The sequence below is a fragment of the Mandrillus leucophaeus genome, unplaced genomic scaffold (assembly GCF_000951045.1).
Source record: "Mandrillus leucophaeus isolate KB7577 unplaced genomic scaffold, Mleu.le_1.0 Scaffold552, whole genome shotgun sequence".
Lineage (NCBI taxonomy): Eukaryota > Metazoa > Chordata > Mammalia > Primates > Cercopithecidae > Mandrillus > Mandrillus leucophaeus.
This window is the reverse complement of record NW_012105942.1, coordinates 140371-163412: the sequence shown is the minus strand read 5'-3', so window position 1 is coordinate 163412 and position 23042 is coordinate 140371. Positions and strand designations below refer to the sequence as shown.

Genomic DNA, 23042 nt, shown 5'->3' with positions numbered 1-23042 from the left:
GGATTTACAGGAAGAACCTGATTTTGAACAGGTCACTATATAAAAATCCATATTTACAGTATAATTTAAGAGAGGTGAAAAATCCTATTTATTCAATACTTTAACGTTATCCAGTTTTTAAATGAGAACTCTAGGACACAGAGATTGTGGCTATTCATTCGAAGTTACAAAGCCCATTACTACAAAATCAAAAAAAGATAGGTCTTCTAAGTCAGTCATTTCTATATTTATAGGCTGCCACGATAAGAGTCAAAACTGAGATGATCCTTCTTGAAACTATAAATCAATTTGTGCAAAATAAGCACATACTGCAGAAACAGTCCTTACTCCCCTAATCCAAGTGACAAAGGCTCTGCCATTCCATCAGCATTTCAAATTGTCTTGCACATTTATTGTGGAGGTCTAAGCATCATCTGAAACCCACACTATGATTAATGCTTTTAATTTTTATTTCACATATGTATCCAATTTTAAGTAAGCACACACACAGATGCACACACACATAATTGTATGTAATAGAGAGAGCTTACCTTTAAGTCACTTCCTGGTAACGTGCCCACTCCATCTTTCCAGTCCATAACACTGAATACATCAAACTCTTGACCACTTGTGCCAGAGGCAGATTCAGTCATGATTTATTTTTTAACCTTAAAGGGGAAAAGAAGGCATATCACTAAATATTCCACACGGAAATCTGTTTTTAATTTAGTACTCATTAGTTCAGTTCCCCTTAATTACATAATTTTCTTCATCACAATATCCCATATTCCTAGATCTAAAAACAACTACTTCAAAAATATTAACACTTTTTTCCTAGTACAATTCTTGGAAAAGTATAGAAAAAAAAATTAATAAAAATTTCTAAGTTAAAAAATGTTATGGTAAACATTTTCTATTCACAAACTAAAGAAATGCATTGATTCAAGGCATATTCACTTAAAACAAAAAGTCATAATGCCATATGGATAGAATTCCTTGCCTGTAAGTAGTCTGTTTTCTGTTTTAAGACACTAGAAAAAAGTAGACATGGATAAAGGATAATCTGCCAATTTATTATTCTAGGAAATTGGAAAACAGTTTCAAATGTACGGCAAACACTCATAAAAAGGCTCTGTTAAGATAACTAATTTGGCTACCTAAACTGTGACAAAATTCCTAATTTTCATTTTCTAAAAAAACTGGAAAACAAATTTCCATTGATTGTAGTATTGACATTGTTCTGAGACTGTTGTCTGTGTAACATGAGAAAAACAAACAAGTAATTATGTTGGTATCATAGACAACTGAAGAAAGATTGACGGGTCCTAAATTTGAATGGAAGTATCAGTATGAATTCATGATGTGTTTTATCTTTAGAAATATGTGTATTTTCTAGTTTTGTCCACAGAAAGAATCTAGAAACAATCATCAATCAACAGTAATCAGCAGCCTAGCTTCAACTGTGGTGTCTAAATACCATTTCTCACAATTCTCCCCACAGAAGGAGCTGACTTTTGCTCAATAGCAGGATATGTCCAAGATGAAAACTTAAACATCTTGTCAAACAAGAAAGCAAAGAAGCTATCAAAGACAATGGAAGTCATATCCAAAGAACTCAAGAGCCAACCTGAATAGGCCCCTTCTGGCCAAAGAAAGACAAAGTAGCATCCTTACTATCCTTACTAATTACTAGCTGCAGTGAACTGAAACACATCAGATAAATGTAAATCCACAAGTTCATAATGACATTCAAAGCAAATAAATAAACCAAGAACACCTCATTGATCACCTTTTCAGGATTCAAGAAAACCAACTCACTATTTGGAAAAGGAAACACGGATTTATCCTGCCTTTCCAATGTGATCTATATGTTAGAGTAACCACATCATTGGGCAGATAAAGTTTCCCCTTAGAAAGAATTCCAGCTAATAAATGAAGAAAGAATGATAGAATATTATAAGTTGTAACCTTTAATAAATTAATGGTTCTAGGCAACGACTATCAATGGCTGCCAGGAATGTAAACCCAACACCATCTATGAAGTAGCCTTGCCAGGAAAAAACAAAATCAAACCTAATCTGATCAAGTCTATTTATAGAAGCTAGCAGAGAAAGAAAGCCTGTTAAATCACACCACAAAGATATAAGGAAGAAAATCCAGATTACCAGAAACTCTTTAGCAGCATTTCTCAAAGCATGCATTCCTCAAGGGTCTCTGAGACCCTTTCAAAAGGTCCAAAAAGTCAACTGTTTTCATAAAAATACTCACACATTCTTTGCTTTCTTCACTGTGTCGACATTTGCACCAATGGTGCAAAACCAAGAGAGGATAAAATTGCTGGTGCAATGGCAATAACTGTAGTAGCAGCCATTGCATTCTTCCCCGCCATGCATGCACAGTAAATAAATGTCAGTTTCACTAAAGACCATTATTGATGAAGTAAAAATAATAAATGTTATTAAGTGTTGATATCTGAATATACATCTTTTTAATATTCTGTGTGATGAAATGGGAAGTACTTTGACATGCCAAAGTACCATGGATGCAAGCTCCTGGTTTTTAATGGAATGCTTTTTTTACTTAACAAGCTATATTTATTCGGGTTTGGATGTCTGGTAAATATTTTGTCAAAAATTAATGAAGTGGGCCTGTCAAATGAAGGAAAACACTAACAGTATTTGTAGCTAACAATTAAATTTGAACCTTCAAGAGAAAAATCAAAATTTTGTAAAACTTACAAGCATCACCATAAGCTTGCCAGCTTCCAGATGGCTAAAGACTTTTCTAAGGCAGTGGATGGGCGGTGATAGTAATGGATGTGATTTTTAAAATATTTCATAATGAAATATGTCAACACTTGAAGATCTGCCCAACTCGGTTAAGCAAAATTTTCAAAATGACCAACGCATGATGGTACAAAATTATGCATAGGTAAATGATCCATTTAAAGTGCAAGATGGACCAACAGCTTTTATTTACTTATTTATTTATTTATTTATTTATTTATTTTGAGACAGTTTCGCTCTTGTCACCCAGGCTGGAGAGTGCAGTGGCATGATCTCGGCTCACTGCAACCTCCACCTCCTGGCTTCAAGGAATTCTCCTGCCTCAGCCTCCCGAGTAGCTGGAATTACAGGTGCCCACCACTACACCTGGCTAATTTTTTGTATTTTTAGTACAGACGGGGTTTCCACACGTTGGCCAGGCTGGTCTTAAGCTCCTGACCTCAAGTGATCCGCCTGCCTTGGCCTCCCAAAGTGCTGGGATTACAGGCATGAGCCACTGCACCTAGTCCCGACAGATTTTAATGTAACAGATTATGATTCATAATTAATCAGGTTCATTGGTAAGGTTTCAAACTGCACACTGCAACTAATCTTTAAGAAACTACCACAACCTGTCAAGTTTTAGTGTGGTAACTAAGAACGTCCACTATTAAATGAAAAGGCTATTAAAATATTCCTTCCTTTCCCAACCTCATACATGCATAAAACCAGATTTTCTTCATATACTTCAAGCAAAACAACCCAATGCAACAAGAATGCAGAAGCAGATATCCAGCTATCTTCTATTAAATTAGACATTAAAGAGATCTGCAAAAATGTTTAAAAATGCCATTTCTCTCATATTTCTTTTATTCTGGAAACTGTGATTATATTTCATTAAAATTATGCTTATATATGCTATCATGTACTGGTTTTACTGTTATTTTTAAATAGTTTAAACTATTTCTAATACAGCAAATATTGATATATATATATATAAACTATAAAAACAATACCTCTTTGAGCTTTCAACCATTTTTAAAAGTGAAAAGGAACTTGAGACCAAAATGTCTGAAAGCCAATACTGTAAACTACATAAAAAGATGGGCAAGGAAATATGAAATTTAGATGAAAAGGGATTTAAGAAACACATCAACCAATCACAATATTACAATTCATAGATATTCTGTGGACCTTGATTTAAACAAAAGATTATTAGACAGGAAGGAAAGTATGAATGCCAAATTGGGTATTTTATGATATTAAAGAAACACCGGTTTTTTAAAAGAGAAATGACAGCATGTACTTTTAAAAGAGGAGTTGTTCCTTGTATTTTAGAGGTACAAATTGAAATGAAAAGATGAAATGATGTAATGTGAGAAATTTGCTGTAAATAAGGGGATGAAGTGGTAGTAAGACTGGCAATGTGTTGAGATGTGTAAAGGGTCCGTGATAGTTTTTATTCTACTACATCCTAGTTTTGTATATGCTTGAAAATTTTTTTCAAAAATTTAGGATTTTTTTTGAAGTGCAGTCCCCTTACATATATAATATACACTCACTTTTAAATAGTCAATAGGAAAAACTTCTGTTTCTTTTAATTACAGCTAATTTCTACTGGAATTTACTAGATGCTTCAGTATTTTTTCTTCTGTTTTCCCCCATAAGTAGAGAAAACATCAAATATTAGACATATTATTAAGCCTACTTCTGATCATTTCAAAGCTTACACAATCTAAATTTGAAGAAGAATCAGATTTTACAGACCTCAAAAGCACAAGCCACAAAAGCAAAAATAGACAACTGGGATTATATGAAACTAAAAAGATTCTGCACAGCAAAGGAAACAATCAACATAGTTAAGATAAAACCTACACAGTGGGAAAAGGTATTTCCAAACTATCCATCTGACAAGGGATTAATATCCAGATTATATAAGAAGCTCAAACAACTCAGCAGCAAAAAAGCAAATAATCCGATTTGAAAATGGGGAAATGATCTACATAGATATTTCTCAAAAGAGGACATATAAATGGCCAACAGGTACATTAAAAAAAAGCTCAGAATCACTAATTATCAGATAAATACAAATTAAAACCACAAGGAGATATCATCTCACCCCAATTAAAATGGCAATTATCAAAAATGTAAAAGAAGAAATGCAGGTGAGGATGCAGAGAAAGGGGAGCTCCTATATATATTGTTAGTGGGAATACAGAGTAGTATGGCCATTATAGAAAACAGTATGGAGGATCCTCAAAAAATTAAAGACAGAAATACCATATGATCCAGCGATCCCACTACAGGGTATATATCCAAAGGAAAGGAAATCACTATAGCAGATATCTGCACTCCCATGTTTATTGCAGCACTATTCTCGATAGCCAAGATATGGAATCAACCTAAGTGTCCATGAGTGGATGAATGGATTTTAAAATGTGGTTTATATACACACAGGAATATTCAGCTATAAAAAAGAATGAAATTCTGTCATTTGTGACAGCGTGGATGAGCCTGAAGGACATTATGTTAAGTAGGTAGGCACAGAAAGACAAATATCACATGTTCTCATTCATATGTGAGAGCTAAAAAAGTCTCATAGAAGTAGAAAATAGAACAGTGGTTACTAGAGCCTGGGAAGGGTAGCGGGAGGGAGGGAATAGACAGAGGCTGATTAACTGGTATAAAACTACAGTTAAATAGGAGAAATAAGTTCTAGTGTTCTATAGCATAGGGGGTGAATATAGTTAAAAATAATTTACTGTATGCTTCAAAAGAGTTAGAAGAGTGGATTTTGAATATTCCCAAAACAATGAAATGATAAGTATTTGAAGTGAAGGATATCCCAATTACCTTGACTGGATCACTACACATGGTATGCACGTATCGAAATATCATATGTATACCATTAATGTGTACAATTATTATGCATCAATTAAAAGTAATTCTTTTAAAATAAGATTTCACTACCATTTAGATTGTGCCTCAAAACAGGACCTAGGATGTAAAGGGTTGAGGAAGAATTAATCTAATCAATAATAGAAACATGAAATGAATTAAGACTTAGTATGACTTCTCTCTCACTAAATAGGTAACAACCAGCAATGATATAGACTCCCTATGAAGTGATGTTTAAGGGTAGTAACTTTTTTTTTTGATAGACAGTAGAGTGATAGAGTATCTTCCCCCTGGTGGATAAACTTGGTAATATCCAAGTGATCCTTTAATAAAAAAAAGTTTTACTGTTCTTTCTGGTAAAATCTCTAGATAACCATTTCCATTATTTTCTTTGGCAAGTACACTTTAAGGAAATTTAGTGAAATTATCTTATAGTATGAAATTGTCAGCTGTGACTATCCTGGTTATTACAGTTTCCATAAATATAATAGCATTTGATAGCAGCATTTGTTCACCAGATACTAAGTGTCAGGCACAACACACACTTTTGTAAGTTTGATTCAATCTTACCTTCTTTCAGAAAAGGATTCAAAGTAGCAATTTACATATATTATTTCAATAATTTCTTTTTCAGAAAAAGAGGGATTTTATCATCCCTCTAGTCTACATTGAAGAAACTGAGGTGCAGAAAGATTTGGTAACTCAACCAAAACCACAGCCGGTAGCATGGCCAGCATTTGAACCCAGGTCAGTCTGATTCCAACGGTGAGCTTTCTTTGTCAACCATTGTTTAACCTTTACAGAGCTTTGTCCCCCTCTGAAAATCTGGCAAAATCTACTTTCACCAGAATATGGTACACCTCAGAACATGACAAAACTAGTTTACTGGGCCAAAGTTCTTAATATAAATATCAAGTCCACATCAGTGCAACATGTATCTGATAAAGTACCTTCAAAGTACATGCTTACTAACAAAATGTCAGTAAGACATACAGATGCCACAAATAGAGTTTTAGTCTTTTTCTACCTAAAAACCATATATGTATAAAATTCACAGTAGCAAAATCCTGTCTGACAGGAGGAACAGAAAGTAGCAGATATCTAAACGCTAGCACGATACATAACCTGCAGTAAATGTTCACGTTTTAAGAAATACTCAGAATATGCCTTTGCCATATGAAACAGTAGTAACGTTACACAATGTACCCTGCCTGAAAACATGTATCTAATATTTGTAAAAATTGTTTTCACCCATATTTTCATTCTGAGGTTTGTAGAGATTCTGTATACAGTATTATAGCATAAAAATATTTACTATGTTGTCTTTCTCATCATCTAATTTTGAAGCCTATGGGTACTTTCATTATCACAAGAAGACTGAATGGCTACAACAGATTGCTTTTCCACCATCTATTAATGAGGTAGAACAGCCAGCAATCAATATTATTTTAAGAAAAGCGGCTTCTAAGACACCCCAAGTCTTCCTCCCTTGTTGTCTCTCTCTGTAAATGTGTGCACTTGCATACAAACATACAAAGTCCTTTACTTCAACAATTTGTGTTCCTAAGACTCGGTAAATTTTTGCAGTACTTAGAAATGCTCTCATTGTGTTTTGTTCTTGTAAGTATCACCTGGTGCTACACCATAATCCACCTGTATTCCACAGGCCACACACACACACACACAAACAGGTAAGAGAGTCACAATGCAAGTCACAAACACTATTTCTCCTTCTGCAGAAAACCCCATCACAATTTTTGTTGTTGTTGTTAAGTGGTGCTGAGATTTGCTAAGGAAGTATCTTAAAAGTACACCCTGATGGGTCCTCTGTGCTACCAGACAAGATTCAGCATTTTCCTCCTCATCTCCTCTAACTCCTATTGGACTCCAGCCACTACTAATGTCAGAAGAGGTAAGTTTGGGGTTCAGATGTCCACCAAATGCATCAGAGCAGCTTCTGATTCCCACTAATACGTATATGTCATGGCTGACCATGGCTGCAACCAAAGGCACTGATACCCAGCGTGCTGCTACCACTGCCCACTGTGGATGTCATGTCAAGGAGCCAATGACTACTGAAGACAGAGACCACTACTGCTGGCACTAGTGCAAAAGTATTGCACTCTGAAAGTCCCTGCTTTGTGAAACAATTTGCTTTTATTACAATGTTCTTCCCCTCAGCCTCCAACAAAAGGGCTGGAGAATAGACTAAATGACATATGACACTTTCTTCAGAATTACCTCCCGTCTCTCTCCTATACCACTCCTCATCTCCAAACCAAAGTTGTGAAACCTGACTCTCCCTTGAGATATTCTATCTCCTGCATGAACCTCCTCACTCACTCATGTAAATAAATCCCTGGCAGCCCCGGTCTACCATGTACCACTTACATCAGGTGGTAATTAAACTAGTTAATATCTGATATTCAAAAACCCCTATAACACTTTATATTCAAAAACCCCTATGAGGAAGCACACCACTCATATATTGATGCTGGCTCCTTTTTCCTGTCTGTTGAATGTTTAAATAATTTTTTTAATGAATAAAAATGAGTTTTTAAATCCAGTTTCATGTTTATTTAAAAGTGTATATTATAAAAGGCATGTCTTCCCATGAAAATATTTGTTATTAATGCCAACAACTGAAGCTACAGCACAGATGTCACGAAGGAAAATCCAGTTCCACAAAGCTCTCTGGTAACTTAACTAGTACTCGTTAACGATACGTGCACATTCATCAGCTCAACAGAAGGATGAGAGGAGGAGGTGTAGGGTTCACTCCTCCACCACTCAGGTATGCATTCGCAGACTGTGTATTTATGGTTCCTACCATTCCTGAGTGACACCTGGAAGTTGCTGTGACATTTAGTAATTTGTCATTTTGCAGAGACATGATTCTGAACCACACATGCCATAAAGCTGGGGCAAGGGCAAGTTGTCCAGCCTGGCTGAGACCCAGGCATGCTCTTAGTCATAGTGCTTAGTCTCAGTGCTATGAACACTGTAAATAAAGTGATAAAAACTGTATCTTTTTAAGAAATGAAACAAAATTAACTGCTGGTTGAGTCTAGTGTTGATGACAAAATGAAGGGAGTATGGGGATGTTTATGAAAGCGATAGGCTAGCCACAAAATAGAAGTTTCAGATAAATTAAAGACTGAAATGTCAAATGCAATGATGACTCAGACACATTGTGTGAACAAAACTACCAAATGCTCCAAAAGGAAATAAGTAGAAAGGATGTGTGAATTTGTTTCAATAAGTGCTCCAGACAGTACACAAATCAGTCATCAAGTGACATAAGTATTTAGGGGTCCAGAGAGACCATTTAAATTTTTCAATTCTTCTTTAGCAATTTTATGGAAGGAATTATGTGCTAAAATGATTTTTTTTTTTTCAAGTTGAGAATTGTGACTGGCTTCGGACATCGACCTCACAAATGTCAAGAATCTACTGTATCTCATTTTGACTAGTGATAAACAGTTTGTGTGTCCTTCATAATCTTTCCTTCCTACCACTTCTTTGCTCCTATCTGCCAGCAGTGGATAAAACAGAGGCTCAGAGTGAGGAGCAGGGACTCCTACGAGCTGGGTTCCTGCAGCATATTCAAAATAAAGAGCCTGCCTGGGGCTGAGATGAAGGGAAGGTACCAGTCCTCTGAGATATAAGCAGCACAACCTAGGAGGTGCACAGCACAAAGCAAAAGAGCGGGCCCTGCCTGTAACCCAAAAGTCTGCACCTGCAGATAAGGGAAGAAATACGGATTACTGAGAAAGGGTATTGACTGTAGTCTGACCATTCCTGGTCAAACCATTGTTCTCCAAACATTGTCTTTAAAAGAATGGCTAGCTAATATCTTTATAGTCTTACAGTTGCTTTTTCTTAAGAGCTGCATTTTATAGCTTCATAGTTAACAATTACATTTTTCAAAAATAAGGTAGAGAGATGCTATGGTTATGAGTTGAGAGTGGTTGTAAAATGAGGGTAGACATTACCTTAAAAGCAGCATCTGAGAATCAGATTCAAATTCTGTCATTCAGATAACAGGCCTGAGATCAGTGCCTGGTGTCAAGGAACTGAACTTGCCAGTTTTTGGTTAAAAGGGCAGTGTAGCTTTTGTAAACAGTGTGTCAGGAATACTAACCCTAAAATCATTACTATGAACCAAACAAAAATGACAACTATGCCGAAGAGGAAGACAGCAATGAGAAAAGCCAACACCCACTGTAGAATCCAACACCTTGTTGCTATGATGCCTACTATGCAACACCATCAACTCAAGATGATTTTTTGTTTACTTTATAGAAATCATCTTCGGTCGCTAATCGCTAACTGTCGAACCTGGTGCAGAATGACATACTCAAAACTCCTAAACGTCATTCTTCAGTAACATCATCTACGAGTCTCTCCACTGCTAACCACCTTATGAATGCAGCATATAAAACTGCTTTGGGCCTCCCCACCCCACTCACCCAGCTCCCGTCATCCTTTCATAGGTGCAAACCAAATGCTTCATTGATTATCCTCAAGATTTGCTGTACGTACTCTTACAGTTCCTCTTTCCATCCCCTACCCTTCCCTCAGCTACTTCCTTCTTTTCCTCCTCTTCGTATCACTTTCCAAAGTTTGACAATTACTCACTCCATGACTTCCAACAAATCAATCTCTCATTTTTGGCACATTTTTGAGACAGGGTCTTGTTCTGTTGCCCATGCTGGAGTGCAGTGGTACAATCATGGATCACCGCAGCCTCAACCTCCTGGGCTCAAGCGGTCCTACCACCTTAGTCTGCCAAGGAGCCAGTACTACAGGTGCATGCCAGCACACCCGGCTAATGTTTTAAATTTTTTGTAGAGATGGGGGTCTCACTATGTTGCCCAGGCTGGTCTCAAACTGCAGGCCTCAAGCGATTCTCCCACCTTGGCCTCCCAAAGTGCAAGGACTACAAGTGTGAGCCACCATGCCTAGCCTGATCTCTTAAAGTCTCAATTTCCCCATGTGTAAAATGTAAAGAATAACAGAACCTTTCTTCAAAATTCATTGAGTAACGGTGAAGACAGATGAGATAGGCCAGCATAGTACTTACCAGATACTAAACAGTCAATAAAAAGTTAGCTTCTTGTTATCATTATCTGGTTTAACAATTATTCAAATTCATGAAAGCCACTCAGTGACCTTAAAAAAAAATGACGCAGTGGCTTGCTTATTTCTTCATAGAGACAGGATCTCACTGTTTTCCAGCCTGGAGTACAATAGCACAAACATAGCTCACTACAGCCTCAGCCTCCCAGGCTCAAACACTCCTCCCACCTCAGCCTCTAGAGTAGCTGGGACTACAGACACACAACAGCAGACGCAACTCTAGGTTATTTTAAAAAATCATTTTATTTGAATAACATCTATGGTAGTAAGCCATCTGTGTTCAAACCTTTGTCACAAGATGTGAAGATCACTCCCTAAAAAGTAGATATGATCAAGTGTGGTGGTTCGCACCCATACTTTCAGCACTTTGGGAGGCTAAGGCAGGAGGATCGCCTGAGGCCAGTGGTTCAAGACCAGCCTGGGCAACATAGTGAGACCTCATACCTACAAGAAAATGCAAAAATCAGCCGGGCATGGTGTTGCACACCTATGGTCTCAGCTACTCCAGAGGCGGAGCAGGTGTGATCGCTTTGAGCCCAGGAGTTTCAGGCTTCAGTGAGCTATGATCACACCACTGTACTCCAGCCTAGGTAACAGAGTGAAGCTTTGTCTCACCAAAAAAAAAAAAAAAAAAAAAAGGTAGATACATTATTTTTATTTAATACTATTACTGTAATAGTAATATTTATTTTTATAGCAATAATTCCTCATATTTATATGGCACCAGAAAAGACTGCCAATTTCTTTATAAAGCAACACATCTGAAGAGACAGTGAAGGCTTAGCCACATGAAGAAGGTACTGGACCTGAAGCTCAGGCCCTCTTTCCAGAGGATACCGTGTCCTTGGAGGAGCCTAATGAATGGTCACCATGCCAGTCTGACTGCACTTAAACAAGACTAAAGGCCAGGGCAACATTCCGCAAAGTCTGCTCCCCAAAACACAACTTTTCAAAGACCATTTATTCATGTCCCCTGAGAAAGGGGTTTGTGGTAAAAGAGATGTCTAATACCCTAGGGTCTTTGGGAGATATCCAGGGCACACTGATGTGCAACCATCTGTGGAGTGCCTTCCCAGCCAAAGTTTCCCAGAGTCACTGAGTCTTGGCATGATTATCACATTACATCAAGTTCCATGGGATCCCTCATTTGGAAGGCACTGAGCTACAGAAAACAAATTCAGGAAATCACATGAAAGTAAGGTACTGTTTTAGAGGATAGGGTTTATTCATCTTCAAGTTGGATTCAACTACAAGGATGCTACCTTCTAATATAGCTCCCAGTCTGAACCTGTTTGTTGGTGTAGTGTCTAATACCAGGGAAGGTCCTCAGGACTTGTAAGTACTTTGAGTCCAGACTTGAGAAAGTGATTCTGAGAAACGTATGGCCCCTGCCTCCTAAGACCTCCCTATAGCTCTCAGATTTAGTTTGTGATGACCTTCTTTTACCTCCATGACACTAGAGAAATACAGTCATTAATGGAAGGACTCATGTATCCACAAATACAAGGTCACATGGGGTAATCGTACAAAACCCATAAGCCTAACAAACATGAAAGGGAAACAAACATGGTGGGGCACATGAGTTTCTTCAATGCTTTGTCATTTTTAAAGGGTATCGTCAATACCAGCCTATTTGACCCTCATAACTACTTTCTTAAGACTGATAAACATTATCATCCTCATTTCACAGATGAGAAAATTGAGGTCACCCAGCTAAGAAACAGATTTTATCTTCCAAGACGTTGCCAACACATTGTATTTTAGTCAACCTAGAAGACAACTTAATGTAATGCAAAGCAAAGGCTTTGGAGCCCCAGTGCCTGGGTTGAAATCGTTGAAATCTTTTTTTTTTTTTTTTTGAGACAGAATCTCGCTCTGTTGCCTAGGCTAGAATGCAGGGGAGAGATCTCAGCTCACTGCCAGCTCTGCCTCCCGGGTTCACGCCGTTCTCCTGCCTCAGCCTCCCGAGTAGCTGGGACTACAGGCACCCGCCACCATGCCCGGCTAATTTTTCGCATTTTGTTTAGTAGAGACGGGGTTTCACCGTGTTTAGCCAGGATGGTCTCGATCTCCTGACCTCGTGATCCGTCTGCCTCGGCCTCCCAAAGTGCTGGGATGACAGGCGTGAGACGCCGCACCCAGACGGGTTTAAAACTTGCTTCACAATTTACTAGCTGTATAATCGTAGCCAGGGTACCTAACCTTTCTTGAGCTTTAGCTCCTTCATCTGTAAAATGGGTTAGGTATATTTACTCCGTCAAGGTGTAAACACTTTTTAAAAAAAAAAAAAAATATGCACACTAGAGTGCTTTGTACATAGTAAATGCTTGGTATATAAAAGTTACAGTTATTCTAAAGAAAAGACAAGTGGCCGGGAGAGGTGGCTCACTTCTGTAATCCCAGCACTTTGGGAGGCCAAGGCAGGCAAATCAAAAATGGTCAGGAGTTCAAGACTAGCCTGGCCAACATGGTGAAACCCTATCTCTACTGAAAATACAAAAATTAGCTGGGTGTGGTGGTGACCGAAAATACAAAAATTAGTTGGGCGTGGTGGTGCACGCCTATAGTCCTGGCTACTGTAGATGCTGAAGCACGAGAATCGCTTGAACCCAGGAGGCGGAGCTTGCAGTGAGCCAAGATCACACCACCTACTGCACTCCAGCCTGGGTGACAGAGTGGGACTCTGAGTCAAAAAGAGAAGGGCAGGGCAGGGGAGGGCAGGGGAGCAGACGGGAGGGGAGGAGCTCTCCAGGGTACACATGACCTCCAAGCACCAGTTTATCAGATCTCTGAAGTCTCACAGAGCAGAGGAATGAAAACTGTACCAAGGCCAATACCTTTACATCGAAAAAGGCCTATTTAATTTCTCAGGAGTCCAGAGATGAGGATAGGGAAGGTGGGCAGCAGGGCAGTCAAAAACAATGATACGACTCAGATTTCACGGACAAGTAGATTTCAAAGTGAATTTGGGAGACTGATGTAAGGTCAATAGCTGTTAGTTTTGCCAAGTTCTTATAGAGAAAAAAAAAAATTTAACTGCCAACAAAATAAAAACGACATAATTTCTGAGAAACTACTCAAGACTAAGCCATTGGCAATCTTACTATGACGTTTTTGCTGAGGAGGCATAAAAACGTCCTCACATACCAAATGTGGTTCCAGGACCTGCTTTCAAGAGAGCTGGTACAGCGGCAAACAGAAAGTGCTGTGAGAGATTAAAGCAAGAGGCCAGTATAAAAAAGAGAGATGAAAGCTCTGGGTCATCATCCCCAAAGGGGCTACAGTGGGAGTGTTTCTCTATAGGAGCACTGGAGTATGTATGTGCAAGTAAGATGCCAGGACCAGGACATAAGTGGGCTGGGAGGACAGAATCTATACACTGATTATAATGCTCATGACATTGTATCTTGATCATCTACTTACAGGAGGTTTTGAAGCAGAGAGACCTTGATTTACCCATTTTGTTATCTCTTATGAATATCCTTAGTAGGTACTGATAAAACTTATCAAATGAATCAATAAAAGAGAAGAGGAAAATACAATACACTACTGGAGGGGAATGGAAGGGGCTTGGGGACAGGAAAAATCAGAGAAAGACCTTCATCTGTCCATCTAACTCATATTCTCCAGTGAAAATTCTAACTAGGCTGCTAAGTATTTGTTTACCTCTTTGGCAGAAGCATAACATCACCACTCCAAGAAACTCTCCTTATATAAGTGTCAGTGGAGAACACATCAAAAGAAGTTAAATTCAAACCTCTTAAACAGACTTATTCAATAAGGATAAGAGAAAAATCTAAACTCACACTTGAAGTATCTCTCAACAAACACACATTGCTACGAAGAAAAATATTCCTTTCAAATCAAGCATGACAAGAGACCAGCTTTGATATTCTACTCACCCTGCCTGATAAGAACTCTGAATCACACACATATTGGAATTAATGTCTGTTGTGGAGAGATGTGAAATCTGCCCTAAGGACCTAAGTTCATAGATTTTAGGCAGGAAAAACTCTAGATCATTATTACAATGTGAGAACTGAAATCTTAGAAGCATCAGGAACAAATCCTTGAGAAGCTGGGTCTTTCGTTCTCATCCATCCCTGCAGAGGAGACACCTGAGTGTGAACTAATCCATGCTGCCTTTAAACATGAAATCAGTCATTACAGCGGTTCCACCTTATTGATATTTTCTCAGAAATGCTGTCCCTTTTTCTACTAGTCATATTTTAATGTGAACGATCCTATTTATAATGTCGCAATGGTCTCTCTGATTTGCTACCTTGTCTGCCATGGAGATCATATGCAAAGGGTAGTCACCAAAGGCAGCCTTTACAAAATCTCAACTTCCTGCCCTTCTGTGTTACTGTAAGAAGGACGAATTATTTGAGATTCTGTGGCCTAACCTACTTACTTCCTCTAAAGAAGGAACAGAAAATGAAAAATGCCTTTCAAGAAAGAAAAAAAAAAAAAGGTACACAGAAAGTGAAATCACAAACTGACATTAACGGGCCTATGGCATATTTAATAGACTCTCATTAAATGCTTTCATTTGAAATTCATGTTCAACGTACAGACTATATCTCAATTTGAGTCAGAAATATTTTTTAAAGTGCTATCATATCATCAACATACTATACTAGAAGGGTAATAATAGAAATTTTACACCCATTAGAGGGATTCAAGGGCCATAAAAAGAACAAAAACCTGACACAGATATTTCTATGCATATGCTAAATATGCATGAACTGAAATTTAAAAAGAAAAACTAAAAGTACTCTCTTGTTCTTTTTTATTTTACTTCATAATTTTTAATGCTAAAAGTAGTATCTTCTTTTTTCTTATTTTGCTTCATATTTTTATAGAACATAAAGCTAAAATTAAAAGATTTACACTTGATTTCTCTTTTGCATGTAATGAATTAGATTTGGCTAGATTTTTTTTTCTTTCACAGAAGTCTACGGGCTTATCTCGATAACCATTTGTAGCCAACCTGCTTATCAACAGACTGAACAGCTAAGCCTCAAGTCCACCCAATTAGACCACAAACCAATACAGTTAATTACTAAGATCATTTAATAACCAGACCAGATTGACCACCTCGGAATTTCAATTCACTATTCAGGGTTCAACAGTGTAATGGATGGAGAAAAATAATCAACTGATTTTGGTGCCTGAGCAATCATACCCAAAATGTTCTGGTAACTAAACTAGCTTAATTCCACAAAATTTATATAATATAAAGATATGGTCCAGCCTTTAAAAGGTCTGGTACACAGTATATGCTCAAAAAATGTATTAAATAGAACTTCAACAAAAGAGAAGCAGCCCATTACCTTGTAATCAATGCCCACAATGGCATCCTTCTAAGTCAAACTGAAGATCTGCTTGATCCACCGTAACTCATATAACAGAGAGATATAATTCCCATTGCAATACAAAACCACCCGATGAGTCAAAATAGACTCTTCACCTCATTTTGCAAACATGGGACATACTCTTTTGGTTACAGTGTATAACATCAGTAATTATAGCACTCTTGCTCAGGATCTTAGTCATATTCCCTGTTTTCATCTTTTACTTTGATTCTAGGACACATTTCTACCACACCACCCCTCCATTTTCTCCCCACCATTGTCTCTCTTATTTTAATTTTCTTCTTTCCTTTTGCAATCCTGGCTTTAGAGTAAATTTCATAACCTACTGAGCCTACCTTGGTAGATTCAGGTCCCACTCTTTCATTGACTGACTGCTTTATATATATATATTTTTTTCATAACTAGTCCTACTACCTTATTGGATCTCTTCCTACAAAGAACAAAAGAAATCTTTATATAAATAAGCCCAGTGTTTCCCAAACCTATTCTGAGTAATGTTTTATCAACAGTTTGTGATTATTTCAAGGCCATGGGCTAGACCAAGGTGTTCTTTTCAGAATAATTCAATAATTGGTCTTTTCTCAATTCTTGGTTTTGAAAAGAAAAAAAAGAAGAAAGTAAAGCCAGTTTTTCTTCCCATCTATTTTTCTTATACCTGTTCATTATTGCTCATCTTAGTAAACCAATGTAAAAGAGCACATACATTAATCTGGAAGCGTGTTGTTTTTAAAATATTCTGTGTGTTACTATTTTGAAAATCAAAAACCTAAAGATATATCAGTCATATGCCAGTATCATTTTCCCTGACTCCACCCCTTTCAAACTGCATGATATGAACAAGTTACTAAGTAACTCTGAGCACCAGTTTGCTCTAAAAGACAAAAAATAATACCCAGTGCTTGAGGTCAGTGAAAGTATGAGAGGTAACAGTCAGTGCCTAGAAGAGTACCTGGGCATACAGAAAGCACTCGAAGTATTTTTGGATGAATAAATAAATATAAAGCATCTAGCTTAATGCTTGATCTTCAGAAGGCACTCGATATACAATTGCACTTAACATTGTATATCAACACTTCATAGTGTTTTGCAAAGAGCAACCCCGTCTGCCGGGTCCTATCACAGGAACACATTTCCCACCACATCCAGAGATGCCATCACAGTGTCTACAGCATTTATCTACCATTCACCCATACTTAACCATGGCTTTGTTTTGTTAATTGCCATCGTATGTGCATGGGTTATCTCCCCAACTAGATTAGGAACACACTGAGCCCAAGGATTGATGCTCGATGTCTTTGTAGCCCCAACACATACATTCATTCAACCCTGCTGTTAATTGTATTTTGTGAAGCAGTTCACAACAGTAATTTACACAAAATAGAGGCTCAATAAATATCTGTTGGTGGAACACAAAACACTGATTTACAGTGTATATGGGACAAAGAATAATAAGGCAGAAGACATTTTACTGTTACATATAATATGCATGCCATTCTTTTAATAACCATCCAACTAATTAATTCCAAGTCTACTCAGAAAGAAACTACAGCTTATGAAGAAAGTTCCCTCATCCAAGATCATCCAACTTAACTTTACTCAAGTTCCTCTCAAAGATCCTTGTTCATTCCTCCAAACTATCTTGTCTCCCAAATGGGAATTTTCTAAAGGTCTTCCCCAATTTTACTTCATAAATCAAGCTTAGTTATATACCAAGGATACCCTTTCCTGGTGCTTCTTTTCATCCACCCACTGCATAGCTGCCACAGTCAATACAAATCCGTTCATAATTTCCCACTATTGACTTACATCGACAACCATCAATGAAATAATTTAATACAGTAAAGAGATAATCTGAGAATATTCCTATTAGATAATTAAGCCCTTTACAAAATGTATCTTCCATGGATCCACTGAACTTCAAGATGTCACGTATAAATGTGCACACATATGAACGTATAAATAGTTCTCTCTAAATACAGTATCTTTACCTATGTTATAAGCATCCCCAAATCCTTGTAAGGAACAAATCCCTCAATAGTAGCAAGTGGTAACACTGGAAGACAGTGTAGATCTTCACCAGAAAGTCACCTTGCAAACACACTGGTCAAAGAAAGAATCACCTCGATCCATCTTGCTAGACTCTTGCTAGACACACAAATCAGGCATTCCTTGACAGTGGGTGAAGGGCTTCTTACTCATTTCTGAAGACGAAGCACTAAAAGAGGAATGCATTATATTGTGCTATGTGTACTGGATAATATGCCATTGTCCTGCATCAGTTAGCCCAGAAATCCATGTTTCCTGGCTCAACAGCTCCAAAGAGTGCTGGAGCCCTCATCCTTTCCTACTGGTACCATGTGAAACTGTTACACTATTATTAGAAGAGTTCATTATGTCTACTCCCAGAGTAAGGATCTCTAGAACTCCTCAAGAGCAAGGATCTAGTCTTTTAAGTGTTCAACACTGTAAGAGCTCAGAAAGAAACTGGTTAAGTAACTAGCAGAAACAATACTGCAGGGATCACTCAAGTTACCCATCCTTGGGATGCCAACGGTATATCCCACACACCACATAAAGTAAGTTCTCTCACAAATTCCCCATCCTAACTGCACTACTATAAACAGCACTGGCTGAAATATGGAATTCTTAAAAATAAACTACCAGCCCAGTAGAAATTCTTTAAGAACCAACTCACAATTACTCAGGGACTAATTAAACAGGATATAGACTTCTTTTTTCCTCCTCTATTGGGTTTTTGGATTCTTAGAACATTGATTGGATAATCTCCAAAGATTGGAGATGAAATAAAACTAAAACTTGTCAGGGTTTATTTTGTCAGGTTTAGTAGCATCAAATCGAAAATAATAACAGATAGTACTTGCAATTTTTTTTAATCTAGATTTTACATAGTTGGCTATAATTAGATTGCAGCCAAAGAGGTCTAGAAAACAAAGAGGAAAAGCCCTACTTGGACCTTTCCTAAATTCAGTCATTCGGAGGACTCATGTTCTGGCCCCTATAGTTAGTTTAAATCATTACTACTCCACTTACCTATTTTCTCATCCTCATCTCCCAGCAGACTCATGCAACTAAAATATTAATTACAGTACATTAATTCCCCTCACACCAACCCTTCTACTTTCATCACCCTACCATTTTCACAATTAGGCATCATTTTAAAGTATTTCTTTCATTTACTCCTTCTACTTATTCAATGACTAGTTTGGAATAAATAAATTTCAGGTTTTATATTCTGCACCATGTTAGAGCATGGTCTCTTCCCTCAAAGAGCCAACAGTATACAAGAGAAACTACTTTTTTCTCAAGACAAGATATACTCCTAGAAATATTCTGAGAAATCCATATCATACACACATCAGAAACCAATTTAAAAATTTTAGCCAAGAGTTAAATCAATATATTCTGACTTAGACAATCTACCTCCAGCCCTTCACAAAGCTTGACAAAGGTAAAATGATATGACCACTATACATCTGAATAACTCTTTATGGTTCTCAAAATCTGATTTTATTTGATTCTTTTAACAAAAGATACGAGGCAAGTATTGCTCCCACTCTGCAGATGAGGAAATGGAGGTTAAAGGAGGTAGAGTGACATATACAAGGTGATATATCTAGTTATTGAATTTAGTCTTCTGATTCCTGTTCTAGCATTCTATCCACAGACCCAGTGACTTCCCAAAGAAAAACAAGCAGTGTCTTCAAGTCAGCACATTTAAACATGAAACTCACCATCTTAGGAAACAGATTTTACTCTACTTGAACTCTACTTTTCTGCAAGACCCTCCTATAGCTGTTCTTGCCCCATTGTCTCTGCTGCATACTACATGGACCACATCTACTTATTTTGCTAATTACACAATTCAAAGCGATCCACGAGCAGCAAAAGACAATAAACTCCTGTCAATCATTTTTATATCAATAATTACTCATTTTGACTTCTAGATTACATCTGGCCCAATGAAGGTTGTTAGTTCTGCTCTAAAAAGGTAGGCTAATTTTGGTTTTCTTTTGTTTTTGCCAAACAAGATTTAGCGACCCCTTTATTACTCAAGACAGGGCAGAAAAACAGGCAGAAAAGGAGAGGGGAAGATTAAAGGAAGAAAAAAACAAAAACGAAAAAGTATAAACAGTAGAAAGCACTGGAGTAGCATAAATGTACTGAAATGTTCTATCCCCAGAGATGGCTGCCCCCTCTGCCTCAGAATGACCTTTGCCCTAAAAGGAGGTCCTGGAGTATTGGAAAGAAGCCAACACCCTCCAAAATTACCAAAGAGGTATTGGTAGACAACAGCTGTATTCCCTTTGGAGGTATGTTCAAAAGTTGACAAGTCTAAGCTAACACACTGAAACTCACACTCATAACCGTGCAACATGGTACTTGGCACAAGTCAGCCCATCTTGGATTTAAGCCATAGAAGTTATGTGACAAATACCCCCAAAGCACTCAATGTAAATTTCATTCACAAAATGTTACCACTGGCTCCCCCAAGACATTTAGAGTTCCAGAATCTTCCATATCACTGTATAACGATGTAACACACATAATAATTTACAACCCTTTTGTTCCAGTTTTTCTACTTTTTCAACTCCAAAGAATAAGACAATTTACTTTCAGTAGAAAACAGGTGCTAAAATCCTAATTAAGAATCTAGTAAGTAAGCCAATACAAAGATTATCCAGGACAATCTCGTAACTTTCTAATGTTTCATTCAAACTACAATCACACTTAGTGTCAATACATTCACGCATTCAAAGCAGTCCCACAAAATGATGTTTTCCTGCCAAGCCCGTCTCATACTCTCCTTCCTGATCTCCAAATGCAGCTTTTTAACATTTGCAGGTATGTCAAGCAATTTGTTTCAACAAGCGGGTCTTACCTTTCGGCGGTGATAAAACACAGAACTCTCTGGCGATCTTCACAATTGCTGTCCACTCTCAAGATTTCTCCTAAGGGTTCTATCATTGGTTTAAAAAGAGGGAAGGTAAAATCAAAACACTGTCATCAAAAAGAAACCTTCAAATCCACAATCCCCAATTAAGAAGTTTACATTCTGAATCCCTTAGGCATAATTTTACACCATGCCAGTCGGTAAATTAAAATAAAATAAGCTGGTTCTAGATGAGTTGAAATGGATTTTAATCATTCCTATCATTCCCATGTCCTAAATTCACCCAATAAAGTGTCTCCTATTGTATATTACAGGCAGGTGAAAGTTACAAGGATCATTTGAGTCAACTTTAATTTCCCTCACTGTTTTTATCTTTAAAATTAAAGATATTTTACAGAATACACACCGGAAAAAGAATAGATATTATATGAACAGTTTTAACCCATACGTTTAAGGACTTTAAATCACAAATTATACAAGTATTCAGAAACAATTTCGTACTCAGTGAAACAAAATTACAGTCTTAGAACCAAAAGGGACTACTTATTCGGACTATACATAACTATACAGCTGAGAAACTACATAAAATTGCCTTATATTTATCAGTGGGTAAAATGAACAGCTCATATAAAAGGCAAATCTCAACTAAAGGTCTTTTCCATTTCTTCAAAAGTTTTAAACACATTTCAACTTCGCAGTTTTATTAACATTCAAAATGAAGTCATCAGCTGAGACTCATAATTAAAAATTGATCAGAGGTACAGACACCGATAAATGCAAAAGCAAACAATTGTTTCCAATTCAGGGAGCGATCAATCTCAAATCCCAGAATAAAAGCAAAGTGTTTTTCCCACATAACTCATGTCGGATGGAAGTTACAGGGTCTGAGTCCTCAGAATTCATTGCTCCGATTTACTAAACTTTCAATTTCTGATCAGCATCCTTTCACACAACATCTGGCTGCTCGCTCAGGTCCTCTAATTACTTCCACGTCTGAACGGACTACGTAGCTACAAGTAAAGGCCAAACTTTGCTCTCGGCCTTCCGAACTTAAAGACGCGTTTAACCACTAGAGGTCTCCCCTTGGCCAGTTTTGCACGTTCGCTATTTTGCTGCACTTGAAACTTTCCGGAGAAATGCTCTCTACTCGAGTCAGTGTTTTTCTAAAAACTTGCGCAAAAATCCACGCGACCGAGATAGCCAGCACACAGCCTCTCGGACTCCCTAAACCAATAAAGACATCACAAACAACGCTCTAGGAAAACCAAAAGGAGAAATGGACGCACTTGCCCCGGCCGCGCCCCCCCACCCCAAAATCTTATTTCTCATCTCAGTTTCCCCTAACCTAACAATTAAAAACCTATTTTTGTTTCTATGCACTCTGAATGATCTCGAATGCATTTTTCTGGCGGTGACCCCGAGGTGGAGAAGAAGCGGGCCAAGGGATGCGGGGCGTTGGGGGTGGGGGCGGTGAGGGGGAGGGCCGTGCTCACAGTGCCCAAGGAAGTTGCCTAAGGAAAGGGACTCCGTTTTTCGGGTCCCCTCAAAAAATCGGCGGGGAGGGGGAGGAAAAGGAAGCGGGGTGGTGGCAGCAGGGGGACTCAGAAGGGAAACCGAAGCAACGTTTACCTCCGTCTCCCGTGGAAGGGTGGGGTAGAGCCGCGGTCCCCGCGCCCCGGAGAGCAGCTAGTTACCCCCACCTCCCTCCGAGCGCAGGCGGACAGACCGACACCCCCAGCCCTCCGCGGGGACCCGGGAGGAACCCGCCCGCTTTTAAACTTTCTCTCACGGTCGCGCTGCGGGCCGTGCTTTGACCGGGACGGGGGGGAGGGGGGAATCGCAGGGCCTTTTTTTTTTTGAAAGGTAATTAAAGTTTTACCACCAGTCCAAAAGTTGCGCCCTCCCCCCGCCCGTGCCACCGTGCCCTCCTCCCCCTCCAGGGCTCTCAAGTTTTCCTCCCTGCCCGCC

The 23042-nt window shown here is 38.2% G+C and overlaps 1 protein-coding gene across 2 annotated transcripts in view; it reads right to left on the bottom strand.

Moving 5' to 3' along the window:
* L3MBTL3 (l(3)mbt-like 3 (Drosophila)) overlaps positions 1-23042 on the bottom strand; it is a 127150-nt gene that overhangs the window by 101869 nt on the left and 2239 nt on the right. For both annotated transcript variants that reach the window (XM_011998009.1, XM_011998010.1), the window contains exon 2: positions 21063-21141. The gene's annotated coding sequence lies outside the window, so the exon portion shown is untranslated. The remainder of the gene's footprint in view (positions 1-21062; positions 21142-23042) is intronic.